Source organism: Pleurodeles waltl, chromosome 8 (genome assembly GCF_031143425.1).
Source record: "Pleurodeles waltl isolate 20211129_DDA chromosome 8, aPleWal1.hap1.20221129, whole genome shotgun sequence".
In the NCBI taxonomy this organism is placed as follows: domain Eukaryota; kingdom Metazoa; phylum Chordata; class Amphibia; order Caudata; family Salamandridae; genus Pleurodeles; species Pleurodeles waltl.
The window spans coordinates 633,870,659-633,880,229 of record NC_090447.1 but is presented as its reverse complement, the minus strand read 5'-3'; the positions used below and the strand labels follow the sequence as shown (position 1 = coordinate 633,880,229).

Genomic DNA, 9,571 nt, shown 5'->3' with positions numbered 1-9,571 from the left:
CAAGACGATACAGACTCAAGGGAGGAGAGGGGGCTGGAACCAGGTTGGAACAGGGCTGAAACAGGGACAAAGTAAAGACCTCCCTTCAAGAAATGGTGGCAGAGACGTCAAAGAGGAGAATAAAAGCATTCATACAGGCAAGAGAGTGTAAAGAAATATACAGGGCAACTAGATCGGATCCTTAAAGAGAAAGGAATGTGAATAGTGTGGAGAGGCAAAGAAAAACAGGAAACCCTATAGAGGGAAAACCTGCAATAGCATCTGAAAAGAAAAGAAGAAAGAAAAAGGAAAAAGAGTGAAAGAGGAGGAGACAGCAAGTACAGGAAACCGAGGAACAGAAAGAAATCAGAACCAAGACTAGGAAGGGGGGGGGGAAGCAGAGTCAAGTAAAGAACAGTCCACTTACCTCTATCTGTTTCACTCTTTTCTCCACATGCGCCTCCTGAGAGCCCTATAAAGAGAAGACGAAGAGAAGAATATCAGAAGGAACATTCATCATCCACACCTGAAAAACTAGAACTAATTGAAAATTCTTACACCTAATAAACATCACCCTAGCATCTGACCACCGGCTATTTGTCATCATTGCGCCATCATGTTACAAGTGGAGTCAGAAGTGCAATCAGTTCTGCAAGGGAGCCCACAACATAAGGGGACGCAATGGAAGAAAAACCCACCCTTGCAGACATGATAGCCCAGTTGGCGAAGGACAACGACAGCTCCAATTGGTATGGGAGGAGCAGTTAAAGGAAGCCAAGGAGGAAAGGGAAGCGCTGCAGACCGCCCTGAAGAGTCAGGCTACGATCGTGGCAAATAACCAACTAGTCCATGAAACTGCTTTGGGGTAATTAACCGATACCATAGCTCATATCAAGGTACACCCTAATGTCCCGAACAGCATTCTCCAAAAATATCAGGACAATGAGGATCCTGACTTGTTTTTTACCAATTTCGAACAAGTGGCAAGCTCTGCCAATTGGCCCATGGACAAACGGGGACAGTACATTGTCCCCCTTCTTACGGGCCATCTCCAGGCCGCATATCAGGCGGTAAACCCAGGAGGGGTAACCCCCTATAATGAAGTCAAGAAGGCTATCTTAGAACAAATTGGTCTGGATTAAGAAAGCTATAGAGTGAAGTTTCGGCAGACAAAATGGTTGTCGCAAGAAAACCTTCGCACCTTGTATTATCGAGTATATCATGCAGGGGGAAAGTGGCTACACCCCACTGAGACCACTAAGGACGAGATGTTTGATGCCATCATTCTCAAATAATACCTGGAAGCCCTTCCCGCCACCACCCGCAATTGGGTCAGACAACATCCTGATCTGAACAACCGCACAGCAATTGATCTTGCGTGTGCCTTCCACTGGGCGCCCGAGTTCCGAGGGGCTCATCCAAAATCCACTCCCTCGGCTCTGCGGGTGTCAGCAGGGAAACCAGTACATCCCCGCCCGATAGCCGCCCGGGTCCTGAAAGACCATCCACCTTTCACTCCTCTTCCGCCAGGGAGGCCCTAACCGGTCCGCAATGTTTCCATTGTTCCGAGTGGGGGCATTTCACCCGCCACTTCCCATTAAAAAAGGAAACCCAAGAACCCATGGAGATAGGCATGATGAAGGGACGGGTAATGTGGTCTGGATGTAATAAAACCAAAAACACCACAATAATGGGACTCAATTGCAAAGAATGGAGGGTGTTAATAGACTCTGGGTGCAGTCAAAGCGTGGTGAAACAGGACCATGTACGACCTGAGCAATGGATTCCCCACACCCAAGTCCTTATAACTTGTGTCCATGGAGACCAGAAACATTATCCAGTAGCTACGGTCTCCATAAACTGGAGAGGTCAAGAAGAACGCCTCTTCGTAGGAGTAATCCCTAATCTTGGCGAAGACATGATTATAGGAACTGACTATAAGGACTTTGCTTACTTGTTGGCTAATAAAAATCGGGGATCATATAACCAACACCTGGTGGGAGGAAGCGCCCTTTATTTCTTCTGACATTAAGGAACCCAAGCTCAGACAGAGACTCAGTAAAAAGAAAAGACAAGAACAAAGGCAGAGCTATCATAACAACATAAATGGACCCACCAACCCGCCTTCTAATTCATCCACTGCGGTAATGACAGCAGCAGGAAGCTTCCGACAGGCCCAAAGGGAAGATCCAACCCTGAAGCACGCCTGGCACCATGCCTTAGCCCCGGATGGGCCCTCGGTAGGTCCAACGTTCGCCATGGCCAATGACTTGTTAACCTGTCCCAATACTCCTGGAAAGCCTCCTCAGTTAGTAGTTCCCCAATCATATCGAGATCAGGTCCTCCATTTGGCACATGGGGATAATGGGGAGGGGCACTTGGGGAGAGAAAAAAACAAGGCTGTGATACTCCAAAGGTTCTATTGGCCAGGCATATACAGAGACATTATAAAACATTGTCAGGAGTGTCCAAAATGTCAATTAATAAATCCATCACCCAACCGATCGGTTCCCCTACTACCGTTGCCCACAATAGAAATTCCATTTACACGAGTTGGATTAGATCTAGTGGGATCTTTGACCCATCCGTCAAAGGCCACCAATATTTATTGGTGTTAGCCAACTATGCTACTAGGTATCCAGAGGCTATACCCATAGCCAGTATGAACACCAAAACCATAGCATAGGCTATGATAAAAAAAAAATCACTAGTTGGGTTTCCCAAAGAAATACTTACCGATCCGGGGACCCCCTTCATATCCCGACTTATGGCTGATATATGTCATACCCTGGGAGTGAAACACATACGTACGTCAGTATATCATCCCCAGAGAGATGGCTTAGTCAAACGCTATAATAAGACCATCAAGACTTTGTTACGAAAAGTCATCAATGAGTCGGGAAGAGATTGGAAAGGAAATTACCCTTAGTCCTCCATGCATTGCGAACCCACATACAGTCTTCTACCGGACAGAGCCCCTTTGAATTATTGTTCGGCAGACAACCTCGTACCCTACTTGAAATGCTAGCTGAACAGTGGGAGGAGTCTGAGGATGAGGTAAAGGACCTTCTAACATATACTAAAGATCTTAGAGACAATCTACACTCCCTGTGGGAAGAGGCCCACAAAACCTTGAGGGAAGCACAGGCAAAGTAAAAAGCGTATTACGACATCCACAGTACTCCTCGGAATCTAAGGGTGGGAGATAAGGTACTGGTATTGTTACCCACTAGTGAGAATAAACTATTGGCACGTTGGCAAGGTCCATATACGGTTTTAGAACAAGTTAACCCAACCACCTACAAGAACGAGATCCTGAGTGGGACAGGTAGAGAACAAATCTATCACATTAACCTTCTAAAAAAATGGTATGAAAATACTGATCCTCACACGTCCTTATATGCCACAACTGACGACGATCAGGAGATACCCATGTATCATATCCAGGGTACAAGTCAGAGTGACCTACCAATGCCTCAGATGAATAGCTCCTTATCCCAAACCCAACAGAAACAATTCAAACACCTAGTCCTTTCTAGCCTAGACATGTTCTCCAAAATACCCGGCCGAACCTCGTTGATACAACACCCTATTCGTACCACTGGGGACAGAGTAGCTCGACAACAGCCATATAGGATACCTGAAGCCAAGCGACAGGTAGTGGAACAAGAAGTGAAGACTATGTTAGACTCAGGTATAATTGAGCCATCTTCCAGCCCCTGGTGTTCCCCAGTATTCTTAGTGCCGAACCGGATGGGAGCACCAGATTCTGCATTGATTTTAGGCAAGTAAACGCATTGTCCCACTTCGATTCCTACCCAATGCCCCAAATTGATGAGCTCTTAGAACGTTTAGGATAAGCCACCTATATGTCCACCCTGGATCTGACCAAAGGCTATTGGCAAATTCCCCTTAGAGTTGAAGACAGGGAAAAGACTGCATTTTCCACTCCCTCGAGCCTTTAGCAGTTTACTGTTTTACCTTTTAGTCTTCACAGTGTCCCTGCTACGTTCCAACGTCTCATTGAAATGATCCTTAGGCCCTTCCAGAAATATGCCACTGCATATCTGGACGATATCGTTGTTTATAGTGCTACCTGGGAGGAGCATCTTGACCACTTACACCAAGTGATTCAAGCATTACGGAATGCAAATCTTACTGCGAATCCCGAGAAATGTAAATTGGGACATACTATCATCAAATACCGGGGCTATGGTATAGGGGAAGGACGAGTTCGACCCCAAGTAGAGAAGGTCCAAGCCATTACCCATCTACCTCTCCCACGTAAAAAAAAAGACACCCGAGCCTTCCTAGGAATGGTAGGCTACTATCGTAGGTTTATTCCCCGCTTTTCCACACTCGCAGGTCCTCTCACTGATTTACTGGGAAAAACAAAACCCAATCGCCTGTCTAGCCTCTCTACCCAAGAAAGGCAGAGTTTTGAGTTACTCAAGTCCCTCCTAACCTCCGAACCGGTCCTCTGTTGTCCAGACTTCAATAAACCTTTTCTTGTTCAAACTGATGCCTCTGATGTGGGACTGGGGGCAGTGTTGTCGCAGGCAGATGGGGATGGGTTCCTACACCCCATTGTGTACATCAGTCGGAAGCTCCTACCAAGAGAGCGCCACTATCCCACCCTTGAGAAGGAGTGTTTGGCTATCAAGTGGGCTTTGGAGTCCCTTCGTTATTATTTGGCCGGGCGGCCTTTTACATTAATCACGGACCATGCTCCTTTGACCTGGCTGGCCTGACATAAAGACACTAATGCACACGTCCTCCGGTAGTTCCTCTCACTTCAGTCTTTCTCCTTCCAGGTTCTTCATTCTCCAGGATCTCGCCTTCTCAATGGTGATTACCTATCCTGGTGTCCGGTGGATGTGTGGCTCTATCAGCCACTACATAGGGGGAGTGTCTGTGAGGGAACGATGCTACCGAAATCGGACCCGCCATATCTCGAGGGAATTGACATCATTACCACTTCCAACCCAGAAGTGCAACGAGTACCAACCAATCCCAAATCACGTCCGGGTGACGGGAGGCAAAGGGAGCCATTTTGCGCCGTCACCCGGCTTGAAAAAGGAGAAGTGTTGGATGTTGGAAAGAGCGCGGTGAAGTGGAGAACCCTGATCCGTGGCGACGGAAAGGAGGACGAAGACAACGAGGACGGCGGTGGACCTCTCCCCACGGACGTCTCAGCCAAATACAGTACCGATGACTGGACGACCCAAACCAGCGGCGCAGGAGGCACCCAGCCAAGCTCTGGCCACGCTTGCGGAAAAGCGTAGCCCCTTCAGGTGCGTGGCCTTCACAAGCAAGAGGGAGGGAGAAACAGGGGGAGGAAGGGAAAATAAACCAGTGTATTGAGGGAGGGGGTGGGAGAAGACATTTCCTTACTTAGTGCCTCCTTTTGTTTAAAAAGTTTGCTTTTTTAAAAAAAAATTATTTCTCTTGAACCCTGTGACCAGGTTTGGTAGTGTAAACAAACCAGGAGGGTATATTTAATTTATTACAAGACAATACAGACTCCAGGGAGGAGAGGGGGCTGGAACCAGGTTGGAACAGGGCTGAAACAGGGACAGGGTAAAGGCCTCCCTTCAAGAACTGGTGGCAAAGACGTCAAAGAGGAGAATAAAAGCGTTCATACAGGCAAGAGAGTGTAGAGAAATATACAGGGCAACTAGATCAGATCCTTAAAGAGAAAGGAACGTGAATAGTGTGGAGAGGCAAAGAAAAACAGGAAGCCCTATAGAGAGAAAACCTGTGATACATCTGAAAAGAAAATAAGAAAAAAAAGGAAAAAGAGAGAAAGAGGAGGTGACAGCAAGTATAGGAAACAGAGGAACAGAAAGAAATCAGAACCGATACTAGGAAAGGGGGGGGGGAAGCAGAGTCAAGTAAAGGACAGTCCACTTACCTCTATCTGTTTCTCTCTTTTCCCCACATGCGCCTCCTGAGAACCCTATAAAGAGAAGACAAGAAGAATATCAGAAGGAACATTCATCATCCACACCTCGAAAACTAGAACTAATTGAAAATTCTTACACCTAATAAAAATCACCGTAGCATCTGATCACTGGCTATTTGTCATCATTGCGCCATCCTGTTACAGCTCAATTATGCCTTTGCTCTGCAAGTTGAACAACTCTTTTTCCAAATCCTCTCTGAGACTGAATTGTAGTGATCTGATTTTGTGCTTAATAGGAATGGCACCATGTTTGACCTTGATCTCCTGTTTGAATCCTAAAATTCTCCCTTACATAGGTGCAAAAACACTTGCAAATTCTTCTTCACGATCATTGGTAACTGTTTGATCCTTCACTACCAAGACCTGCACACTTGTACCTGACCTTTGCACCATCCCAAAGAGACACTGATGAAACCATCCTAAAATATTCTCATTTGAGGGAAAAGAAGCCATCCTAAAATATTGAGACCTTTGATGGCCACATAAATCTTCCCCTGAATTCTGCAGCCTTTAAATTCAAGCACATCTTCAATGAAGCCTTCTATTTCCGCTCTCCTGCCTTCACAAGATACCAGCATTCTATTAGGAGTAAATAATTTTCTATCTGGCCAGGTCTCGTGGAACAGCTCTGAAGTAATCATAGAAATGCTTGCACCTGAATCTACCAATAGTTGCAAGCATCTATTACAAACTTGTACGTCTATGCAGGGGTCAATACATGGGCATGGCTCACCCTTGACTATCAAATCATCTGATATCACCAAAATCATATCTTGGAAGTCATTGCTAATGTGTTGATCTTCCATGTCCTGGATATTCTCCCCCACAACCCAGTTCACATTGGTCTCTTTATTTTGAGTGGCCTGACAAACTTTTACAAAATACCAACCCTTCATACATCTGCAGCACATTAAATTTTTTAGCAGGACAACCCCTTCTTCCTTTACCATGAGGATGGTTGGCACAGCTAAAACTAACTATTTTCTGCAGAAAGAAACTCTTGTCATTAACCCACACATATTTCTTTACTTGTGACACACTCTGGACAGCATTAATCTCGTTCTTCAATGTGGTATGTTTGTTCAATTCATTTAAAGATAACTGGGCCACTTTATATTTTTCAAAACTCTGATGACCTCTTCCAACAATGGATTACCCATCGTAAGCAATATCTGTTGTATGTGTTTGTCTATACAGTTACTGATACACTGGTCCCTTATGAACTAGTCTTTAAACTCTCCAAATTGACATTGTGCACTCAGTTTGCACAAAGTACTAATTAAATTATCAACGTTTTCTCCCTGTATTTGTGTTCTTTTTTTAAAAAAAATGTGTCTCTAGACTACTATACTAGGTTGAATGTCAAACCTCTTTTCTAATCTTTTACTACTTCCTGGTACCCATCCAATTACTCCCCTTCCAATAGATCTATGTTTAAATACTTCCTTACCCTCAAACCCCAACGACTGTAACAAAAAACCTTTTTCTCTCTGGTCTGAAATGGGATTATCACCTATTGCTCCTAGGCAATGGGAGGGTTTCCTGCTACATGCACAAATGGTGGTGGTGGGGGGGTTACAGATTGCATTATGTTATAATATAAATATTAATACATAAAACCAATGCCAGAAGCAAAGAATGAAACAAGAAAAGTATTAACAAGAGGAACAAACAATAATGGTATTTGGATGTTTGCGACATGCTTTGAGCTGTGGTAGGTATGCGTGGCACCATTGTCCCTTGGATAGTTTATGGCAGAATTTGTGCTGCATTTGGTGTGCATGCCACCATTGTGCAATAACCTGCAATAACCTGCCACAATCACTAGCTGCACAAATCACTTCACATGAAATATTGAGATGAAGATTTCAAAAATGATGTGTAGTTATCAAAAGTTACTGTTCCATCTTATACGTAATATATATATTATGAAGTCAAACCACTCCAAAATGGCCTATGCAGGCAACCATTGCTTCCACAACAGCTGTGGGGCTGTTTAAAAAAAAAGTCTCCAAACATAACTGTTGGTGCTACTTGTAAAGGTGGTGGGGCTTGTTGAATTCAAATTTCATGTGCTGAAATTGGTGTCCGGAAAGCAGCAATAGCATTTGCTTAGAGTGTTGGTTGCAGTGCTCAGGATGCACTGATTCTAAATGGCACTTGTTAGTTTTATGCGGTTTGTCCAGTTTCTAAGGGTAATAGTCCTTATAAAGCATGCCCATGCTCAGCGCGGTCTTGAATCCCCCCCAAAAACAATACGACAAGGACATATGCCATCTCCCTGACTCCTCCCCCCGAATATCTGTGAACAAGCCCCTCACCTTGCTGTCCGTTTCCTCAGAGCAGTGTCTACTTGTGCACCTGAAGAGAATGCAGCCGAGATGTCTTTCAAGGATATTAATCTTCACAACCTTCACACTTGAATTCACTGTGCGGTGACTTCAGCTCGCCACCACTTATGTAGTGAACCATAGACCACAGATAAGTGGAAAATGTTATTATTTCCTGAATCTGTGTATCAAAGCCACCACTGTTACTCTGAGGGGAGCCACTCTAACTAACAAGTGGTGGAATGTTTTCCTCTGTTCCATAGATCACACAGCATACACAACATTCCACAACACTATTCCCCTACACTAGTACAAAGAGTTAGATACAACGTTTATGCCTAGCAACTTTGCCTTCCCGGCTAAGTAGTAAAACAAAAGTAAGCAATACTTAGGATGCAGAGGGCCCAGATGCCACAGCACATGCAGCACTAATGACAGGTTCACCCATAATTCTTAGTAGGAGAACTCACACTTTTGAGGTGTTTTTCAGGGCTTCCATAGAGCTTATGGTCTGCTGGTCTGCCCTATAGCTTTACTAACATGTAATTATTGGGGTACTTCCTAGAGTCTGTAAATAGGTGTAAAGCTAGCACTGCAGATATGAAGACTGTTATCACATCCAACCCCTATTTACATGGGGCATTACCAGTGCTTAAAGTCTGATAAAAAGTGGTTAGTTCCAGTAGGAGGAGTGGCCTATGTAATTAAGGGCGTGGCTTAAAGACACATTTCTGTGGGTTTCATAGTGTGCCACTTGCCTGGTATTTTGGTGCATCACTGAGATTTCTGTTACTGCACCCAGATGTGTAACCTCTCAACTGACATACACCTAAAATCAGCCAGGACTACAGGCTTTGTCAATGGTCGTTAGCTGTTTAAGATAAATAAATGAGTAGCAACTATAATTTTGTTGTAAATAGCATGTAGTAAGATTCAGCATACACCTAACTTAGAAATCACTTTATTTTCAGAGACCAAAAGTCATGTAGAGTGGCAGCCAGATCTAAGTACATCAACTGACACTACATTAGGAAACACACTCTAAAAAGTATGTTAGGGAAAGGTGCACAAGCTTGGATGCACAAACGTGTATGGACGAGCAAGACTGTGCATCCAAGAGTAACTACATTGTTACACATCTCACCTCTTATGTGAACAAAACAAAATCTATTTAAACCAAAAAAGTAGATAATTACCATGGAAAGAAACACAAAAGAATCAAGTGAAAAGAATAACAAGTTAATCATAGAAAATTACAAAATCATTGACATTCTTTGGAATGGGAGAACTGCAGGCA

At 44.2% G+C, this 9,571-nt stretch overlaps 1 long non-coding RNA gene across 1 annotated transcript; it reads left to right on the top strand.

Moving 5' to 3' along the window:
* Positions 1-5,049: 5,049 nt before the first annotated feature.
* On the top strand, positions 5,050-6,049 carry LOC138249140 (uncharacterized). Its single transcript, XR_011194744.1, has 2 exons — positions 5,050-5,273; positions 5,947-6,049. It is a non-coding gene; the product is annotated as an uncharacterized lncRNA (long non-coding RNA).
* Positions 6,050-9,571: the final 3,522 nt, after the last annotated feature.